This window comes from Periplaneta americana, chromosome 14, assembly GCF_040183065.1.
Source record: "Periplaneta americana isolate PAMFEO1 chromosome 14, P.americana_PAMFEO1_priV1, whole genome shotgun sequence".
NCBI classification, from domain to species: domain Eukaryota; kingdom Metazoa; phylum Arthropoda; class Insecta; order Blattodea; family Blattidae; genus Periplaneta; species Periplaneta americana.
Genome location: NC_091130.1, coordinates 143,858,250 through 143,881,729, shown reverse-complemented (window position 1 = coordinate 143,881,729; position 23,480 = coordinate 143,858,250). Strand labels below are relative to the sequence as shown.

General features: G+C 34.5%; 1 long non-coding RNA gene across 1 annotated transcript; it reads left to right on the top strand.

The window, feature by feature from the left end:
* Window positions 1-905: 905 nt before the first annotated feature.
* Window positions 906-22,061, top strand: LOC138712976 (uncharacterized). Its single transcript, XR_011335777.1, has 3 exons — window positions 906-979; window positions 5,989-6,106; window positions 21,829-22,061. It is a non-coding gene; the product is annotated as an uncharacterized lncRNA (long non-coding RNA).
* The last annotated feature ends 1,419 nt before the right edge of the window (window positions 22,062-23,480 follow it).

The following is a 23,480-nucleotide window of genomic DNA, read 5'->3' as shown; positions in this document are numbered from 1 at the left end:
ATAAGAATATGGGATTTGAAAATCAGTCTTTTGTCTAGTTGAATTCCTAAGTTCAAAATGCAATCAATATATTTCCGAACTGAACTTGTATTTATTGCACCGTTAAACACACATGCGCGTGTCACTGAAGATCATTGCTTCCATGCCTGTTGAGTCAGTCTATCAAACAGCGTCAGATTGTCTTTAAGAACTGAGCTTCTATACGTGATTTTGTGCAAACATGTCAAAGACCTATCGCGATTTTTCCTGGAATCTCTACGAATACGCCTTATGGCTAGTCTTCTTCTCTGTGTTTCAAGTAATGCATTTAGTATAGTTTTCAGGTGTTTCTCTGGTTCTAGATAACTTCTCCGTTTCTTGTGTCCTCAGTGTTTTCTACATTCAGGGCAGTCCGGAAATTTATTGATTGCGCCTTGTATCTTGTTTCATTTCTTCCTGGGATTGCTTCTGGAAAAACTTTCATTGAAATGGTTCTACAGGCCGTCTACAGGTGGAGATTATAACAGAGTTTTCTGCTCTACGCTTCTCGACAATAGTGACATCTATAAGCACGCTCCTAGACTAGGGGAAAATTAAAAGTAATAGCATAGGGCAAAAAATACTGGACACTAGAAAAGTCTCACAGAAAACGGTTAAAATAATAGAGAATATGACAAAAAAGTAATAACTTTTTGTTAAGTTAATTTTACATGATCAGGATGTGTATTATTACAAGTGATCAGAAGTAACACATTGATGCATTATTTCTGCATGACAAATGACCTGCATATATCGAATGATACATCATGTGCATCTATCTGCTGAACAAACATCACAAGTGCATCTGGTCATATTGCGTCAGATGTGTACGTGTAATTGTCTATGGTATATAAGACAGTCTTTCCTGAGGAATTGCAGACTCGATCCTAAGACCGAGAACGCCTTCAACATGTACTCCAAGGTTCTTCTGTACTTCGTCGTCGTCCTGTGCGGCGTCCAGGTAAAACGTCGGGATATCATTCATAATTTAACACTAGCTTTATCGTCATTATTAGAAGGCACGAAGTCATTTTTTTCAGTATTGAGATAATTGCAGAAAGCTGTCCTACTCACTTGGTGATTGTACAGTTAAGTTTCTAGAGATCGTATTCGGGGTTTTTAAACCGCAAGGTTAACAATAGACCTCTGTTCATACAGACAGGTATTCAAACCGTCATAAATCTGTACATATATGATGTCCTAGTGTTTATGAAAGAACATTTGCAAGATTTTAATATGAGAAGTGAGGTACACAATCATACAACGAGGAATAGGCAATTATTAGATTACCCACTTTGTAGACTTAGTGTGACAAAAAAAAATACTATAAATTGATTGGAATCAAATTATTTAATAAGCTCCCTATAAACATTTAACTTCTTCCTGTTCAAATTTATCAAACAAAATTGTAGAGTTGGTTAATTAAGAACCCACTTTACTCAATAAATGAGTTCTTTGAAATTGACATACATTTTTTAACAATGCAGTTTTAAAAGTTTTAAATGTTATGGTTGTTGTTTCTTAATTTTTTTTAATAATGATATTTTAAATGAAACCTAGTGGTAAATCAATTTACATTTAAATTTCAATGTATTAATGAACAGAGCAAATTGCACTACCTTATGTTGCATTTTTAAGTTTATTATTAGCCTCTGTTTGTAGTATTCTTAATTAGTTATTAAACATATGACAATTAGTACTTGATACTGTCTTTTATCTAGTAAATATAGTACTTTTAACTTTATATTATGTAATTTGATAAATATCTACATTGTTTTTATAATTAAATTTTTATTTTGTATATCTATGAAATGTATTGCAGTAAGATTGTAACATTTGACAATGTCTATAGTGAAGTTTTTCATTCAATGACAATAAAGATTATTATTATTATTATTATTATTATTATTATTATTATTATTATTATTATTATTATTATTATTGACTATAGGCATGACTATAAGCAGTACATAAGGCAATTCAGCGTACTCTCCTCATACAGCCAGAACCACAACTAAACTTGACGGTACAGTCGTTTGAACTATGTATTAATAGTGTTCTGTGAATGTACTTTAAAATATTAAACCACGTATTGCTTACATTTCACATTACGTTACCACGTTTATTTACAATATGTACAATTCAATGTGTGTACAGCATTACAATACACATATTTACCGTACAATGAATTCACACGTTAAGCACATATAGAAATGTAACCTATATGATCTTATTTTCATTGCTACACTTGTTGCAATAAACAATAACATATTTCATCAGGGAGTGAGATATTTACTGATACATCATTATTTTAGTCAATTTCGCAATAATGCAGTATTTAATATGAATTCTTAAAATTACAGAACAAAAAAATATATTTAAAATTAAAGAAAGTAGACCTGGTTACGAGAGAAGTTTTATATAACACTCTTATTGAATTTGGCATTCCCAAGAAATTAGTTCGATTAATTAAAATGTGTCTCAATGAAACTTGCAGCAAAGTCCGTATAGGCTAATTTCTATCTGATTTTTTTCCAATTCACTGCGGGCTAAAGCAAGGAGATGCACTATCACCTTTACCTTTAACTTTGCTCTAGAATATGCCAATAGGAAAGTTTAGGATAACAGGCAGGGCTTGGAATTGAACGGTTTACATCAGCTTCTTGTCTATGCAGATGACGTGAATATGTTACGAGAAAATTCACAAACGATTAGTGAAAACACGGAAATTTTATTTGAAGCAAGTAAAGCGATAGGTTTGGAAGTGAACCCCGAAAAGACAAAGTATATGATTATGTCTCGTGACCAGAATATTGTACGAAATGGAAATATCAATATTGGAGATTTATCCTTGGAAGAGGTGGAAAAATTCAAGTATCTTGGAGCAACAGTAACACATATGAATGACACTCGGGAGGAAATTAAAAGCATAACAAGTATGGGAAATGCTTATTATTATTCGGTTAAGACGCTTTTGTCATCTAGTCTGCTATCAAAAAAATCTGAAAGTTAAAATTTATAAAACAGTTATATTACCGGTTGTTCTGCATGGCTGTGAAACTTGGACTCTCACTTTGAGAGAGGAACAGAGATTAAGAGTGTTTGAGAATAAGATTCTCAGAAAAATATTTGTGGCTAAGAGGGATGAAGTTACAGGAGAATGGAGAAAGTTACACAACGCAGAACTGCACGCATTGTATTATTCACCTGACATAATTAGGAACATAAAATCCAGACGTTTGAGATGGGCAGGGCATGTAGCATGAGTGAATCCAGGAATTCATATAGAGTATTAGTTGGGAGGCCGGAGGAAAAAAGACCTTAGGGGAGGCCGAGACTAGATGGCAGGATAATATTACAATGGATTTGAGGGGGGTGGGATATGATGATAGAGAGTGGGTTAATCTTGCTCAGGATAGGGACCGATGGTGGGCTTATGTGAGGGCGGCAATGAACCTCAGGACTCCTTAAAAGCCATTTGTAAGTAAGTATGTAAGACTAACGGGTACAACAAAAGTATTCTCCTCTCGCTAAAATTTTCCGTAGAGGAGTCTTGAGGTCCGAACCCTTCAACAAATAACTGTAGCTTCAAATACTGAGGATTATTTGCTTTGCAGCATATCTCACCGATGTTTTGGTATAAAAGTAGATAAATGCTAGGAAATTAAGCAAAAAAATATGGAACAATTAGAAGAATTACAGTGGGAAGTAAATAAATGCTGTACGTAGCGCAGATATACGAATAAAGAAATGAAAGCGTGTGAATGAATGTGAAAAACTAAGGGGAGAAGTCAAGAAATGTGCCAGCAAGTGTAGAAGTACGGTAGTAAGCAAAGAATTGCCAAAGAATGGCAAATAAATGCTGCGAAGTCACTTCCACTTCCAGTGAATTGTGAGCGTAGAGTCAGTGTACCTAAGAGATACAACTTCACCCAAACTAGTGACGTCATTAAGGCAGTCTATGTAGTAAACTTCTATTCTCTCAATACGCGCCCCATTTGCGCTCTTTATATACATATTTCTGTTGTGTTTAAGCATCACTCATGGAGTAAAATTGGTTTGTTTCATCCTCTATTAAATACAGAAAAAAATAAAGAAATCCATCAAACTATCCATGCCATCAAAATTGACGTAGTGTCTTTTAATAATGAACGACTCAATTCTGACAAGTGAGAAGGTTTCTTCGAGAAAGTTGCCGAAATTGCAGCCAATTGGCCAGACATTCATTCACGTAAAGATCAATAACATGACGATACTGCTGACAAACTAAAACTCCTGTACGGTAATAAGTTTCTAATCACGCATTTAAAGTTTGTGTAATCCATATATATTTTAATGTGGTTTTATGCTCGACCATGCCGAAATGTAGTAATTATACACCTGGTAGTAGTTCTTTAATGCATGTCGTTAAAGTACACCTATTCATTAAAGTTCAGGTTTTCGATTATTCTCGGATATGTAATCGAAAGACGAGGGAAACGTCACGGAGGCTGGAAATCCAATACTGTCGCAGAAGGTTATGTTCTGTTACTATAATAATTAGCGTTAATTGTAAATAATATTAAAATAAATTCAATTTGCCATCTCGTTTTTTAATTCTAAATCAATTTTCAGGTTATACCAAAATTAGTTCATGTTATTCTCTACATCAAGGTCAATGACATTATTGTTCCTCGGAAAAAATCAATAATTTCGCGTCTACGCACATTTCACACGAGCTATGCATAAGGTCACTTCCGATCTTGAGTCAGGTACAAATAAAATGAATACTTCTTAATAATTTCAAGTTAGAAATATGGTCGAGCATAAAAAGGCGTATGAAACTTGCCTATAATTGTAATTAAGACGCTCGTATGAAAATTATGAAACTCGCTTGCTCTCGTTTCATAAAGAAACATACTTGCTTCTTAATTACTATCATTATAGGCTCGTTGCATAATGTACTATTATTTCATTTATAATATTATTTTTTTAGTCTTGTAGTTCTATTTCCGGTTGTGTCGAAGAGAGGGCCTGATGGTCTAAAGTGCACCAGAATAAATAAATAAATATATTCTAAAAAATATATTAGAAGTTTGAAACAATAGTTGTAATCCTCTATTGTAACATGCACTTCCTCTTAAATAAATATTTAAAAATAATAAATGAACTTTGGTTATAGGCTTAATAATAATATGTATTATATTAAATTTCTTCTTTTTGTTATACGGATTCATTCATTTGTTTAAAAAACAAAAGAACATTGTCCAATGTCAACAACAGACATAGCCTACATCGTTTGGGATAAATGAACTTATGGGCCAAGGTTATACAACTCCAATTTTATATTAAATCCTAACGTAGGTAATTTTGATTGTAATACATTTAAGTAAGAACAAAATTAAACAAATTGTTTAGACTTAATATCCTTTTTCCTTTTCTCTTTTTCTTAATTTCAATATACTTATTGATTTAAACTTATATTCTGTTCTTGATTGATTCTCTACCTTTATTTCCATAATTATCCCTGTTTTTTAATAATAATTAATTGTACTGGATTTTGTAATTTTATTTAATTTTTTTTATGTTCCATTTGTACAAAATACTTATTTATAGGAACCGCCCCCGAACACGAATTTTCTCAAACGGGCGTGCGTACGTCACAATATGTATTTACTTTTCATTGAATATAGCAATAAATACTAATTTCTAATGTAGAAACAAGTGCCGGAAATTTTCAATCAAAATTGAACACGGGGTCTAAAACACTCTACGTTTTGCACATCAGTGTACATCTAACATTGTTCATTCAGTTCATTCCCTTCCATTAGTTCTCATGGCCATTCATAAGCTTTCAGAACCTTCCAGTTTGTGATGTAGTCTTCAATTTTAGCTTTTCCGGAAATAAAAAAATTGATAATTAAATATATGCCTATACTTAGTTATTAAATTTTCACTTTATTTCATCTCTTCCTTTTTTTTCTTTCGTAGCTTTCATCTTCTTACCTACTTCCTGGTGATTCCAATAATACGAAACATGTGTTCGTTGCTGAGGTGAAAAAATGTTATGAAAATTATAAAGATTGCGTGAGGAACATCAGCAGCTCAAGTGAGTATACAATGACAGAATAGTTGGACGCTAAGATTAATGGAATCGATTTATAATACATAGTATTATAATGATTTAGCTTTACAATAATTGATTGAGATATGTATTTCTAATTAAATGTAGACACTGTGTTCCTCGTGCAAAGATTCACAATTTCTCTAATAGGCGTATCTCAATTTGCAACGCTACAGCAGTCACAAGCATTTAAACACGTTGTGCATCTCATTCTAACAGAGTTGGATTCATTACGATACTTAAGATAAGTCAATTCGAAGGAATGCGAGTCAGTACTGGTAAAATGTTCATTTTATTACAATTTCACTATGTTTTACTTTTTGTTTATAAGTTAACCCTTTAACTCAGATTCAGTTAAAACTTCGAAAGTTATTTGTTACAAACCAAACAATGCAACCAAAACGTCTCCAACAAGGTGTTAAGGATTCAAAACTAAACGCCAGCAAACTGACTAGCTTAAGAATATATTGTCAGAGGACATTAAATGTTCAATTTTTGTAAAGATAGCTTGTTGTTGTTATGTTGACTATACTATTAATAATATAATTTACTAGTGGCTTGTGCAGCAAATGCTGCAAACTAAATTCACTACAAGTTCAAATAAAAATGTTTCGGATTTATTTTCCAGAATAATAATAGTAAACTGCCCCCCATTGAGGGTAGCCCTTACGGACTCAGTATATCCTAAAAAAAACTATTATACATATGTAAACATAGATATTAAATTTTAAAGAAGGGAAACAAAGAAAAGGGCGTGAAAAATTACAATTGCTATTAATGTGGCACCATGTGATTAATTAGGATTTGGCAGGATTTTTTAACACAATTATCACGATGTCATCCCTCAGAGATGTTGGTAGAGCAAACTGCCGTCGAAATTCTTCGAAAAAAGCTGGTATAGTCCCTCAAGCACCTATGAGCAAGCCGAATACCTCAACGTGAATTAAGGCATATTTCAGCTTGAAATAGTTGACTGTAGGCTCATAGATCGACTTCTTCTCAAGATGGACCTCGGCTGACTGATGACATTCTACTTCAAAACGTATCGTGGGGTCCACAATAATACCCTGTTTAGTGTCAGCTTTGTACGCTAAAATATCTACTCGTCTCGTTGACCCATTTTCAGCTAGACAGGAGATTTCTTGTTCTACTATCCAGCCCTTATTTCTTAATGCGGCAGCAATTTTGGATCTTACAAGATGATGTCTAGAGTTCCTCAAGAGCAATCCCTGTTCAAAGAATCCCAAGACGTGTGCTAAAGTTTCAATCTCCGGGCAGCCATGTCTTTACCGGGCACCGTCGAGAGATCTGCCGGGAACGGAACGAACAGCTGCTAAATTTGCTGTCATTTTCAGACTAGATATCCATTCACTAGTCGAAAGTCCTTTCTTGTTAACAATCCAACTGTTGGCGGCTGTTACTTCGCTATACATCTTAACACCTTTTCCCCGTCCTGAAAGGGTCTTCCATGATTCATATTCACGACCTCGCAATTCTTCTCGAAAATTTCGAATTGTAGCTTCAGTAAAGTCTTCGGGAAAAGGAAGGCAAAGGGAATCACACGACGATTTGAGTTCGACATCTAACTCTCTCATCATGTTAACATGCGGATTATCTGCCCTGATTAATGATAGACAGATGTTACAATGTTGAAGAAAAGCTTCCCACGAAGCGCGTATTAACTGAAGTCCTTTTAACTTTTTACTAGCGTACAGCATGCTATTTGGAATATCAGCCGGGAGGAAAAGCATGTCTTTAACAGAGCTTCGAAGGATCTTATCAACGTCTTCCAAAAAACTTCGAGATAATTTATGTAAGGGAGTCATTTACAGGGGATATATGAGCTTGGGACAGATATGTTGATTAACAATATTAAGTTTTTGATCAGGCCGCAACATAGGTGTCGATACTAAATGTTCAAGATCCTGACGAAAGGAAACTATAAATTCTTCGGAATTAAACTGCAGTTCATCATTGAAAGTTATTCCTAAATGTTTTATTGTGTCTTCTGGTCCAATGACCTTTATATAGTCTACGAGTCATGGTGAAGAAACAAATCCTTTTCAAGTAGCTTTCCTTTATGAATATTAATTGACGCCGATTTCTGGACATTGAGTTGTAAGCCAATATTTTGAAGTAAAGATGTAACCGTCATAAAGAGCTCTTGTCCTGCGTTCATGGATTTACCAATGACAACTACGTCATCTGCAAAGGCTGATACAGTAAGATTGTCTAAATGGGAAATAATTTGGAAACCATATTGGTCAATGATATGTTTTTTTCTGTCAGTTCTTTAATAATGAAATCAATGTATAAATTAAACAGGAGCGGGGACAATGGAGATACTAGACATTTTGAAAGCTATTTGCTTCTATAATAACGAAACATACTCCACGGAAGATGTAACATTCAATACAACGTAATAATAATAACTCAAAGAAGTGTAACCTTGTCAAAAATATCTCTTTTAAAACGCTTTCCTCTTGATGGTTTTTTTATGCCCAATACTTTTTCTTGAACACTTCCATATTCAGATCTTTGAGTTACATTGTGAAAACGCAAGTAACAATATCAGGACGATCAACAGGTTTTTCATTTGGCAGTAAAACAGTAGCTATTTCATATCATTGCGAATTGTAGGTGAGAGTTAAAAAATATCAGGTTTGCCCTGCTTTCGAACAATAGACATAGCATCTTGGTATAACTACTAGATGTTTCGTGAACTGCCTTGAAATGTGGAGGGCAGAATCACAAATCCAATCCATTAAACCAAAGCAATGTGAAATTAATTTTTATGTAGTTTTTAACGCAGCTATAGGAAGCATGACTCAATTACTAACACCTCTTTCATGTTACTGCATTACTACCTAGGAAAATTAGAGAATGACACATATAAATATCTACACCACACTGCCATTAAATTTATGAAAAAGATTCGCACCTCTTGATTAATAAATTTAAAATATTTCATTTTTAATAACAATATTATTTTACGTAACCTTTGTAATTTTCAGTAACACACACACACACACTTATATATATATATATATATATATATATATATATATATGAGGTCGGGTGATTTTTTTATTTTTGTAGGTTATTTTACGACGCTTTATCAACAGCTTAGGTTATTTAGCGTCTGAATGAGATGAAGGTGATAATGCCGGTGAAATGAGTCCGAGGTCCAGCACCGAAAGTTACCCAGCATTTGCTCATATTGGGTTGGGGGAAAACCCCGGAAAAAACCTCAACCAGGTAACTTGCCCCGACCGAGAATCGAACCCGGGCCAGCTGGTTTCGCAGCCAGACGCGCTGACCGTTACTCCACAGGTGTGGACAGGTCGGGTGATCTTGGTGGTCAAGGCACTGGACCACCGCGTACGACCAAACAAAAGCAATGTACTATTGTCTTGTCACTATGTTGTTTGTAAACAAACACTGGTACAAAATCAAAACAAAAACAACACAATAATATGATAAGATAGTTATGAAAATAAAAGTCACTATTACTATTTTCTCCAATAAATAAGCATTTTGCGTCAAATTTTCATACAAGGAATTGTGTTCTTATTTTTTTATCCAGGAGCACGCTCATGAGTTTTCCAAACATACTTATGACTTACTCTGTATAATCCAAAAGGTTTCATTTTCATATCATCAATATAGCCTTAATGTGTATTGTTAGTGACAAATACATCATGGTATTAACTATAATAATATTTTATTTTTAATGGTAATAATGTCATCAAACCTTCTTAAATTTTGTAGTTTTTAATATCCAATACGCAACTGAACTCAGAACATTACACACCAGAGAATCAAACCTGTAAATTTCTTTCAGTAAGTCCTGAAGATTTTAATAACCGATATAGCGACGTTCTCAAAAATTACACAAATGAAGATCGACATATTGACATTATAATGACAGAGAATCTGAGTTCTAAATATGTCAGTAATCCTGCAGGTCATTGTTTATTGTAGTATGTGTGTTTCTTGTCTCATTCTGAAAAGGTATTAGTTCTCAAAACTGACGAAAAATTGATTTTGGAAAATGGAAAACGATGCAGAAAAATTGATATTTGACTAAAAACTACTATTTTTCCGCATATCCTTGGATGCCAAGCTTCGGAATGAGTGGTCATTCATTAAAATCCGTTCAGCCGTTTTTCCGTAATTTCCATTATCAGTTCAAATTGTATATATATATATATATATATATATAGGGTGTTCAGTTCAAAGTGTGTCATGGCTCGCTGTATGCCGTCATATGGCTAGTCGATGAGCCTAGAGAATTCGATTTTCCTACACTTCCGCAGATGTGTATTACCTATGTGTCAGAGAATTTGCATAGCAAGTACGGCGTTCATTCTGAAGAGTACTTACTGATATGTATGGTAACGCCTGTAGTGGCAGGAATGTGAACTGTTTGGAAACATGTACTGAGGTGGGTTTTTTTCTTACTGTCGGGATATGGGGAGAGGGTTAAGACGATTTCTTACGTATTTGTTGACATTAACTTGGACGGTCAACATGGACACGGAGCATTTGATTTCTATTTTGGAATGTTCCCGTACGCAACCGATGATAACAAATACCCTGCGTACGACTTGCCCGCGCAAAACACAGTTCGAAAGAGGTTATGGTAGCACACAGATAGTACAGACCGCCATCTGTTGCTACGAAGTTCAAGTTATACCGTACACGTTCTCAAGTTCAGATTGAACGCCTTGATTAATAGGCAACTTCTCTGACATAAAAGATGAAACTCGCTTCAAATTGCTGACTCACAACAGTGACGTCATGACACACTGAAATGAACACCCAGTATATATATACATAATTGGAATGGAATTTCGGGAGGGGGCACTACGAACCAAGCATTGCGACCTTCCATCCTCCATTGCGCTAACCCTCAAGCTAGGCGCATTCCCAAACCCACACCGGCTGACTACACTGAGGTTCGCTGAGTACCCAGGTTTCGAGCAGGCAACCCCCCTCGTCCCTAGGCCAGCCTCCTCCGTGCGTCGTCAGCCAGCGTTCGGGGAATGCTATGAAATTATGACGAAATGGAGAAATATTGACGGAATGAGGTAGATGTCTAATATGGAGAAACGGGAGAACCCCGAGAAAAACCCCAACTGCGGCTGAAGGTTTGACCACTCAGCCACGGCAGAGGTTGTTTATAATTGTACCTGATGTGTGAATGAGGGATTTGGTGCAAGAACCAATTACCTCCAGAAAAAACAAGGTTCGAATAGAAAACAAAATTGGATTCACCTGGTTTCTGCACCAAAATCTGACATATATCATGCAAATTCAAATTTATTTACAATTTACATTTGAAATGAATACATATGAATAGATACCCGAAATGAGCATATGCTCGTGCTCGGGTACAGTCCAGTAGTCTACATAAATTTTACAGAGATCAATAATAATAATAATAATAATAATAATAATAATAATAATAATAATAATAATAATAATAATAATAATAATATAATATCCGTGACGGTGATGATACAAAGATAGTAATACAAGTTAATTCATTAATAATAATAACAATAATAATAATAATAATAATAATATAATAATAATAGAATATCCGTGACGGAGATGATACAAAGATAGTAACAGAAATTAATTCATTAATAATAATAATAATAATAATAATAATAATAATAATAATAATAATAATAATAATAATTCAGGGAACGGATTTATATGGACTAAAAATATATGAAATATGTAAATATATATGTAGTTATTTTTACCAAAATATGGAATTAAATATGGATTTTTACCAAAATATGGAATTAAATATGGACTTAAAATTATAAAAAAATGACTATGTACGTTAAATATTGGTACATTTTAATCAAACTAAACAAAAAATATAATGGACGTACCTTATCTTCCAATGTAGTTTCAACAAAACACAATTTTTATTGTCTGTTACCATAACAATAGGTTACAAACATTTCTTTCAAGTGCTGAAAAGTGAATCTTCTTCTATTGTCTCTGAGGATAGATTTATACTGACTAAAAGAGCGTTCGACGTCACAAGAAGTAACTGGTACATAATTCAATTTCACAATGTCTGCTGGGGATAAGTCCAAGTTAATCTTCACTGTTGATTCACCACTCATCACAGCAACAACCTTTTGTAGTTCTTCATATCCAGGGTTTTTTGAAAGTACAGTGTCCACCTTAGCTCTTACTGCATCTGCAACTTTACCTCTACCACGATTCAGTTGTTCCACAGTACTATTTATAATTTCAAAACTTTCAGATAGTGAAAGGTGCCTATTTTGGAGACTTTTGAGCGTTTTTATGATGCATGAAAATGTATGCTGAATGTGAGCTAAGTCATTCTTCACACTTATGTCACAGGTAACTGTTTTCGCAGTATCAATTGAGACTGCATCTTCAGAGTCCAATGCAAGGAGAACATTGTTAATAGAGTCTATATGTTCGGCATAATATTCAACTGCTTCTAGCCATGTACCCCATCTAGTTAAAATTGGCTTTGGTGGCAATGGAATTTCAGGGTACATTTCTTTCAACACGTTAACTCTACTGGGAGCTTTGAGAAATACTTTTTTCACTGATGAAATCAACAAATCTACTTTAGGGAAATTGTCTCTGACCACTTCTGCCACACGATGAAATGCATGCGCCACACAAGTAAAATGAGTCAATTTAGGATATGCAACAGATAATGCTTGTCCAGCTTTGACCATATAAGGGGCAGCATCGCTAATAAAGAATAACACATTATCGTACATAATACCCTTTGGCCACAGGATACCCATAGCTTCGTTGAACAGTTTAACTATAGTTTTGTTATTGCACTTTTCTAGAACATCACAATGTAAAAGAATTCGTTCAGAATATTGTTCACTTAACAAACCGATAACTACATTACCAACAAGTCTACCTTCTTTGTCGGGAGTCTCATCAATGGAAACCCAAATTGAACTATCTTTAATTTCATCTCTTATCTTCTGTATTGTCTCATCGTAGATGGATGGAGCATACGTCTTCCTAAGTGTTGACTCATCCGGGATTGTATGTTGAGTATATTTTTCAAGGAATTCCCTGAAGACCTTATTCTTTAGTTTGTAGAGAGGAATATCAGCAGAGATGAGAGAACGGCACAGGTCGATGTTAAACTCAGATCTTACATTCGATGTTGTTGGTTGTGTTAAAAACAATTGTCTCTGCTTGGAATTTAGTTGTTTGTTGGCCTGATGTTTACTAGTTGTAATGTGTTGTTGCACCAGGAACTTTTGTGTAGATGATACTGCACACTGACACAAATTACAAAATAATATTTTATTGTCAGTTGATAAACCATCTTCTTTAAATTCTGAAATGTAACTTGTTAGTTTTGATTTTAAATTGACTGAATGACGTACTTTTGGCATATTTGCCGTCTTTATAGTATGATTTACAAAACTGAACCTATGTGTACTCTGACTGGCATTTAACTGTTGAGCTGCACAACTGAAGTCTGTTAAAAATTTTAAATTAAATTAATACAGTTTTGTAACTTACTTTCCCATTGTTGATAGGACTGCTAATTTTCAAATAACTCTGATGTTAAAGGGATTACTGAACATGTGTTTAAATCTCTATTGTTGAAATGTATTTTTAAAAGTTAATGGAATTTTGTTTTGTTTTATTGTTAAACCTAATATAATATGGACTGTTTTATATGAAATATGGAAAATATATGGAAATTAACGAAAATATGTACTAAACTCTAAAATATGGAAAAATATGGAAAATAAAAGTAGGATTTTTCAACCCTACACATTGTGAAACATAAAGATAATGCAAAATATAAATTATATTAGCTTTATAAGTAAATATGTATTTACATATAAATCCTTTCCCTGTTGATAACTATTTTAGTTCTTATAGAATTTTTACCAATAAAGGCCATGGTTTTTGTTTTGTGTATAGAAATTTCTAAATTGTACTCTTTTGCTTTTTGATATAACCTATGAATTGCCATTTGTAAGTTGTCTTCGGTATTAGCTAATATAATTACATCATCTGCGTAGAGCAGAGTGTTAAGGGGTTTATTATCGATCATAAAATGTGTGGCCAAATCAATTTCCCAGTCCTTAATAAGTGCATTAATATATATATTAAATAAACAAGGAGACAGCGGACAACCTTGTTTTAAGCCTTGATTTGTTATCCTAGTCGTTAAACTAATCTTGTTATTAATTTTAATTTTAATCTTTGTGTTTTTATTATCTCAACAATAATTATCACTCTCTACAATTTAATTTCACTCCCGTCAACAATGGGATTTGCTCTCCGCACAGCAACACAGCGTTCGTTATTGCACTCCACGAACGACAAAGACAATTTACTTGGACTATTACGAACAACAATGAACTGTTAATCTTAACTAATATTCACAAAGCACTATTTACAACACAGGACTGTCAGTTCTCAGTTCACAGCTCGTTTGTCTTGGCTAGTTCTTCTAGCTGTCACTCGCGTTCACAGAATCTCGAACCCCAGACCTTCAGAGACGATCCGCTGAACTTCGAACTCAGGTCCCCCAACTGCGGTCCACTGCACTCGAACTCCGGGCTTCAGGCTCCACAGTTACGGACACAACTCAAGTCGCGCTCTGGTCTCGAAGCTGGCTTCACTGCTACACAAGACTAACTCGCTTACTGTCCAAATCTGCCTGTAACAACACTGGCTTACTGACTGACTGACTGACTGACGTTCACTTGCGTCTTCTCTTTTATAACCAAACTATAGTTTCTGGAGAGTTCGCGAAAGATTCCACTCTCGAATCATCCGGATATCAATCCTCTCTGCTGCAGTCGCTCCTTATCCCTTATTCATCTGTCGTAAAAAATCTTGGCTTCTTTTTTGATAATAATCTAAGTTGGAATTTTCAAGTTAAAGAAACGATAAAAAAATCTGTTCCTCCATTCACTGTTTGAGCCGCTTGAGAAACTTCTTGCCCCAGCAACTAAAACTTACCCTAGTACAAGCCCTAGTAATGCCGCACTTCGATTATTGTGACGTTTTGTTAAGCGACCTAAGTTCTGAATTGTCAGTCAAGTTACAGCGAGCTCAGAATATGTGCGTCAGATACGTGTGCAACATCCGACGATATGATCACATATCACCGTCCTTCGCAAGTCTCTCGTGGCTCCGACTTAAAGAACGCAGAACTTTACACTCTTTGTCTTTACTCTTTCGAAAATGTTATGATTTATTTAACGACGCTCGCAACTGCAGAGGTTATATCAGCGTCGCCGGATGTGCCGGAATTTTGTCCCGCAGGAGTTCTTTTACATGCCAGTAAATCTACTGACATGAGCCTGTCGCATTTAAGCACACTTAAATGCCATCGACCTGGCCCGGGATCGAACCCGCAACCTTGGGCATAGAAGGCCAGCGCTATACCAACTCGCCAACCAGGTCGACTACTCTTTCGAATTCTGCACACTTCAACACCAAATTACCTTTCGTCTCGTTTCTCTTATCTATACTCTAACCACGACGTAAATACCAGATCACTTATGTGGCACGCTAAGTATACCTCTTCATAGAACATCTTGTTATTCATCATCTTTTACAATATCCACCTCGCGTCAATGGAATTCCTAGTCACAAAGTATTAGGGGCTGCAAGACAACAAACACCTTTAAAACAGCTTAAAAGATAACCTTATTAGCATTTCACTCCAATCATACTGATTTAAACTATCACTGACTACATTGTTACTTTTTTCTTTAGACATCATCCTGATTGTGCTGTATTTTAATTGTCTCGTAATAATCTCTTTCTATTATCTAATATTATTTGAAATATATTAACATTCTATGTATTTCAGTTTAATTCTGCTACACAGTTTATTTCAGTGTTTAATTAATAGTTCATAGTATTTTGTTGTTTAATTCGTAAATAACTCTTATATACATGTAACTCTCATCTAAATCAAACTGTTGAATTCTTTGTAAGTTCATGCATATGTATATACACTTTTTGCTGGTTGAGTGGAAGAGAAGGCCTTACGGCCTTAACTCTGCCAGCTAAAATAAATCATTATTATTATTATTATTATTATTATTATTATTATTATTATTATTATTATTTCTCCCCACCATAGCACATGCCCCAGGAAGCAGATGCGCGCGCAACCCGCCCAACACGGCCGACTTAGCCCTTCCTCCGTCGGTCGTGAGATCGAACCTCACGTGGCCGTCACAATACTTTAACTCATTTGTTCACCAAAAGTGGACTTATCCAGTTTGTACACCAAAACCCTCAGTTATACTTAAAATACTAGCTTGTATTTGAACTCAAGTAACGTAGCCCTCTGTGGTTAGGGCTTATGTATCATATTTTTATGTTGCCTATTACACTTGTACTACGTCTTACATTACATCTAGCAGGGGGCACTTGGCAACATACAATATGCAAATCTAGTCTTTCAGGTAAAGCTCCCTGTCCAGCAGATTTGAATAATTTCAAGGGAAAAATTGTTCCGGGGCCGGGTATCGATTCCAAGTCACACAGAGATTGTGTGAACTCTCTGGCGTTTCGTCAGCCCACGCGAGTTGTGTGGATATAAAGGGAAAAGTTGAGACGATGTCGGGTGTAGTTCCCGGGTAGCTCAGTTGGCAGAGCGCTGGTACGTTCAACCAGAGGTCCCGGGATCGATACCCGGCCCCGGAACAATTTTTCCCTTGAAATTATTCAACATACAATATGTTAAATAACGGTAAATTCTGTGACAGTGTGGGAAAATTTATGGCAAAAGTTCGACAGTTGAGGGTAGAACTGGCCGAGGGGGAGGGAGTCGAGGAAATAAGGGAAAGAGTTATTCATTATTGTTGGAATGATGAAGTAATTAGTGGATAATGTTATTTTTGTATTTATTGTGTCTTTTTTTTTCTATTTGTATTTTATCGCATGTGTATGTTTTTTTATGTATTACCTTTATATTTATTAGTTGGATTATTTCGTGCAGTCTCAATTAGGAATTGAATTGTTTATATATATATATATATATATATATATATATATATATATATATATGTTTTCACTGTGTTTTTTTTTCTCTCTCTTTTCATATCTTACATTTATTTTATTTTTATTATTTTTGTGAAATTTGGTTTGAAGTTAGATTAGTTGTAATTGTGATAATTAATGATAACGGTAGTAATAATAATAATAACAACTGTTGTTTTACTATTTTATTATTAGTAGTATTATTTTTGTTTCCTTTGAAGATTCAAACTGTGCATAGTTATAGCACGAAAGGCCGTACGGGCTCGTGCGAAGGATCTTGTGTACATGAGTTTATATAATTTATCATGCATCAATAAATGCACTTATCTACCTATCTATCTACTTTTGACCAGTAAAACGGTACGGAACGACGTGTTTCAACCAATCATAGCTGCTTATCCTATAATTTTTATCATCCCTCTGTATTTGTTTTATCACCTTCCAAACATGTTTGTTTTTATCATCTCCCTAGCATTTATTTATTTGTTTGTCAACATTGTACCTTCAATTATCTTTCAAAATGATTCATATTTATTTCATCATCCTGAATTAAAATTGTTCTATAATTTATCTTGTTTATATTATTTAGGTTATGTTATAGCTTCTGCTATATGACATTATGGATAGTCACGTATCAGAGATTGTTTAATATATATTGATAATTGAAGTGAAATGCAACTGTTTTAATAAAAATGAAACTGAATCAACAAAGCCTTGTTGACTAGTAATCGTCCATAGAGTTCAATTAAGATTGTGTAGTTGGTACAACTGGTAACAAGAGAACAGCTCATCATAACACGGTACTGCCATCTAGCGGAATATTTGTAATGATGAGATGGTACAATAATACATTTTCAAAACAGTTTAGTATTTGAGTAAGTCAATTAGTATTTTATTGAATTAGAGTAATTTATTTCTTCTAATCTTTATATATTTTCTTCTAATGGTGTAATAGTCAATTAAACCTCACTCGAGTTTTGATTTCAAATGTAGTTTGCTACTTATAATGACGTATATACGTCTATTATATTTTTTATAGATTCATTCATTGAACGGAATTAATTTCATTAAATCGCTAAGTGAGTCACTAGCAGAAAGAAGTATTTCATGTTTTAATGAAGTAACCCATCTCAAAACATAATAATTTTCTAGGTATTTTTTTTAAATAAAACCAATTTTTTTCTAGTAATTTCATACTATAACATTCATGGTTAAAATCGGATTTTAATATCTTCAGTCAGTGAATGTACTTCTGTTAATATTCATTCTACAGCTCCTGATTTATTTTTAGTTGCCATGGAAACACAAATTTGTTGACAGAAGTTTCTACGATATTGTGAAATTTATTACCAACAGAAATTTTATTAGCCAAATATTGAACATTTTACGAAAAATACGTAGATAAGATCAGTGAAAAATTTAATACTGAAAATGTATTAGAAATATCGCTAGGAGAAGTGTTTAACATGCGATGGGAATTGATATTAAAGGAGAAAAATTCGCTCCGGAACCGGGGTTGAATCCGGGTCCTTGGTTCTACGTACCAAGCGCTCTCACCATTGAGCTACGCCGAAGTTCAATCCACAGCACCGGATCGAACCCCCTCTCCTCCAGTGTTTTTCCCTTTGTGGTCTGACTCCAAGTTCGACATGTATGTTGACATTTATATTAAGTCAACTGTCATTATACAAGGAGAACATTCAACTGAGTAACGTAGAACCAAGAACCCGGATTCGATTCCCGGCGCCGAAGCCATTTTTTCTCCTCTAATATCAATTGTTACCATAACAGGTATATTCTATAGGACCAAAAATTAATCTTTACGTAGATCTGATTAGAAGATAATTAAGAATTATACAAGTGAATTTACTGGTGTTTCCGTTACATTTTTATTTGTACCATAATGCAGATATACTGTACAAAGTATTTCATACGTAGAGTCCTGCGTTTGTTTACCTAAAGCCTCCAAGCAACCCGCAACAGTGTAGGCATCTATGGAGTATAGCTCGGAGGCATCCAACGCTACTTAAGTTCAGGTCTGCTGTTCAGTGAACATACGAAAACAAAACAAAGCTAGGCGCTTGGAAATGAGTGCTCCAATAGAAGAATTTGTTAGCGAGCACGTCATTAGAAATGAAGAAGATATATTTTATCAGAATGAAGGAAACATTTTTCATTTGAAACACTAAAAATGTTTACAGTCATTCATTGTAATGTGTATAGACTCTTAAAACACGCACTAATGATTTGTTCTATTTTAAGTTTGTGCTGAAATGTATACCGTTTCATTTGTTAATTCCAAACTTTAATTACATCTGAAGTATCTAAGTATATTCATTTTACTTATTGTAAGAATCAGTGGTAGGGTTAGACAAATTCCGGAGGCCAGATATCCATGGCGACTAAAAAATGTTATTTGGCGCCTGAATTGTTTAATGAGTTCAAAATTTTTTAAGACTTCCACTAATACTTGATGTTAGAAAAACTGTTGTAAGAAGAAATTCAAATGTGCTTTTCAAATTAATATCGATAAATTATCTAAATTGTTGCGGAACTCAAGATATTGTCCTACATAGTTCAGAGCGTCTCTGAGAGCATTTTTTTGCATTGCATATAATTATATTTATTTAATATTGTTTAATATATTTCAGTAAATGTAACTGAACGAAATATGGTGGTTCCTGAAAATCTGGCAACACTTTCTGTTAATGATTAAATACAGTAGGCCTTGCACGATTTAAATTATAATGAGTTTAAAACAAAAGTTTCCAATCCAGCCAGCCGTTAAGAAAAATAAATGAATGTGACATCATAATGAATTCACCATTAATCGTTATTCCTTATAATACTATTCCCATTTTTATTCATCACAATTTTAAACAATTCATTGATGTATGAATCGTTTCGATTATCAATTGCATTGTTGCTTTAGGACTAGACCTCGTGGAATGAGAAGAAAATTATGTATTTATCGGGAAGGCTTCGTCTTGTTAAATTTAAATAAATAGAATATAAAAGGAATTATTTTCTTTTTACTATAACCTGTCAAAAAATTACAATTTCTTCAACAAAGAGAAGAATAAGTAACAATGATGAAAGAATGAATATTGTTACAAAATATAGCCCATTGGCATATATCGCTTCTAAAATTGAAATTACTGTTTGAATCTGTAGATTAAATCTAAAACAGCGTGTCTGTTCAGGTTAAGGGTACTGTTGTCCATTAAATTCACTGCTAATGGACTTGGATGGTTATTTAAACATTTCTGAAAAGCGAGACTGTAATTTTCCATTTCTTTTTTGACGGATGGGACGTGAAAATCATGATAGACGTATCTGTTGTTGATATACCAAGGGATGTTGTCATTTGTCGACTGGAATCGCTTCAGTATCTCGATGTTACAGTTGCTTGCAGTACCCCAAAACTGAATTCCTTTATGTCCAAACAGATTGTAGAATGGTTTTGTAGAAGACTAATTTACATGCTACTGTTTGTTGTGATTTACGTCCTATTAACCAGTATAATTTGCTGAATTTAAGGTTTAGTTGTTTTCTTTTAGTGCAGATATGTTTCTTCCAAGTTAGCCAGCGATCTAGATGCATTCCTAAGTATTTCACTTCTTCAGTTTGGGGTATAGGCTAATTTGATTGTTGAGTTGTGCAGGTGGACAGCAACTTCTCTGCAGCGTGAATGTAATGTGTTGACCTTTGATTTCATTGATTTTAACTCTCCATTTTTTAAGTTAACTTTCTATTTGGATCAGATATTTTTGTACATGTTGTGACGCAATACCTGAATTATTATGAATTGTTAAAATAGCAGTGTCATCTGCAAATGTAGCTAATTTTTTAGTTGGTTATTTAACAACGCTGTATCAACTACTAGGTAATTTAGCGTCGATGAGATTGGTGATAGCGAGATGATATTTGGCGAGATGAGGCCGAGGATTCGCCATAGATTACCTTGTATTCACATTACGGTGGGGGAAAACCTCGGAAAAAAACCCAACCAGGTAATCAGCCCAAGAGGGGATCGAACCCGCGCCCGAACGCAACTTCAGACCAGCAAGCAATTGCCTTAACCGACTGAGCCACGCCGGTGGTCAAATGTAGCTAATGTTGTGTCTAAACCAGTAGGCAGATCAGCAGTATATAAGATATATAGCATTGGTCCTAGAACAGTGCCTTGTGGAATTCCTGATTTTATGAGACAGAGAGCTATTAAAATTAATATCAAAATTGTATTTCACATCAGAACATCCTTACAATCCAGCCATGTTCACAATAACAATCATGAACAGAATGAACTTTTCACGAAATTATTTGGATTAGATTGATCTTGTTATTTTATTAATTTTTTCTTTATTTCTATACTAATTAATTCGTCAATTTTTACTTTCTTTATTAAATGTTATTTCTTGTGTTTCGTACGATATTACCAGCTGTTACAGTTTCGGAGGAAATGCTATACACACGCCTATAAAAAGAAACAAAATATTCCCTCTTCCTATTAGCAAAGCTGATAACTTGTGCTTTCTCAAACATCTCCCCATCTGCGAGTATTTTTGCGAGTGTTGATACTTCACAGAAAGTAAAATAAGAAAAGCATTGTACCTATTACCATTCCTTTTCTTGGTTCACAGTTTGTGTGGGGAAAAGGTTTGAGGTCTCACCGAACAATTGGTTTAATTGGTACCTAAACTGCCTAAAGGAATTCAGCCTTTGCAAAGTGACTGTAAATGAACCAGTATCAGATTCAACACCACTACCACAACATGATGGGTAGGTGTGATTACTTGGAGCACCTTGCCACATTTGTGAACACTTAGAATGTAACGTTTCAAGTATTACATACGAAATAAAACATTGAAGAAAGTAAGAATCTTCACTTATAACCTCCTTACAGCCTGGTATGTCTATCCATTTACATCCAAACAGATCTATGGGTCGAATAATTTCGAGGGAAAAATTGTTCCGGAGCCGGGTATCGAACCCGGGACCTTTGGTTTAACGTACCAACGCTCTACCACTGAGCTACTCGGGAACTCTAACCGACACCGATCCAATTTGATCGGTGGATCGGTGTCGGTTAGAGTTCCCGAGTAGCTCAGTGGTAGAGCGTTGGTACGTTAAACCAAAGGTCCCGGGTTCGATACCCGGCTCCTGAACAATTTTTCCCTCGAAATTATTCAAATCAACTTTACAGGGAGTTGTACCTGAAATCTTGATTTGCAGATCTATGGGTCCTTAATTCTCACCGTATCTCATACTTCGACATTTTATTCCTTCTTTGAGATACTAGTGGAAACAGATGAGCAATTTGTCATGAGAATTTTAAGTCTCAGATAAAAAAATGGGTGATGTAATAAAAGTTGAGCATTCTCTCTTCACTCGCGAATTGCGAGAGACTCGTCTTCGAGTGATAAAAATTTCTGAAAAGAGAGTCTACTCCGGGTTGACCTCTGCCCTTGAGTGCTAGAGAGAGAATGCTTACCCTCTGTAATTCTTTGTTTCTATTACACTTTTACTACGTCATACTACTTTTGACCAATAAAACCGTACGAAATGACGTCTTTCAACCAACCATGGCTGCTTATCGCTACAATGTTATCACTTCCCTAGCATCTGTTTATTTTTATCACTTCCCTAGCATTTGTTTGTTTTTATCACTTCCCTAGAATTTGTTTCGAACTGCAAATTCTTTAAGGTACTATAAAACATGCTTTGCGATCGTCATTTGTTTCCCGCACAGATTGTGGACTGAAAATGGCGGCTCCGTTCAAACATTTTGGTGAAGGGAACATTAGTGAAATGGAATTTAATAAGTCAATTAACATCTATTAGTATTAGAGTACTTTGCTTTTTCTAATCTTTATATACTTTCTTCTGTTATTATCATCTCCCTACCATTTGTTTCTTTGTTTGCCAACATTTCAAACTGCAAATTCTTTACGGTACTATAAAACATGCTTTGCGATCGTCATTTGTTTACCGCATAGACAGTCAACTGAAAATGGAGGCTCCGTTCAAACATTTTGGTGAAGGGAACATTAGTGAAATAAAACTTTAGTACGTTAATTAATATTTTATTGTATTAGAGTACTGACATTACGTAATAATAAACATTATCTCAGTAAAATGTTAATAGATTTCGCAAGTTAAGACATTTAACTGCAGATCATATACAACTGTGACACTAAACACTAGTAAGAATATTAATAAAAGGTAAATATAACTGAAGCACCAATCTTTCTGTTTAATCTTCAGTCATGGCCACGTGGAAAATCCAGTACTT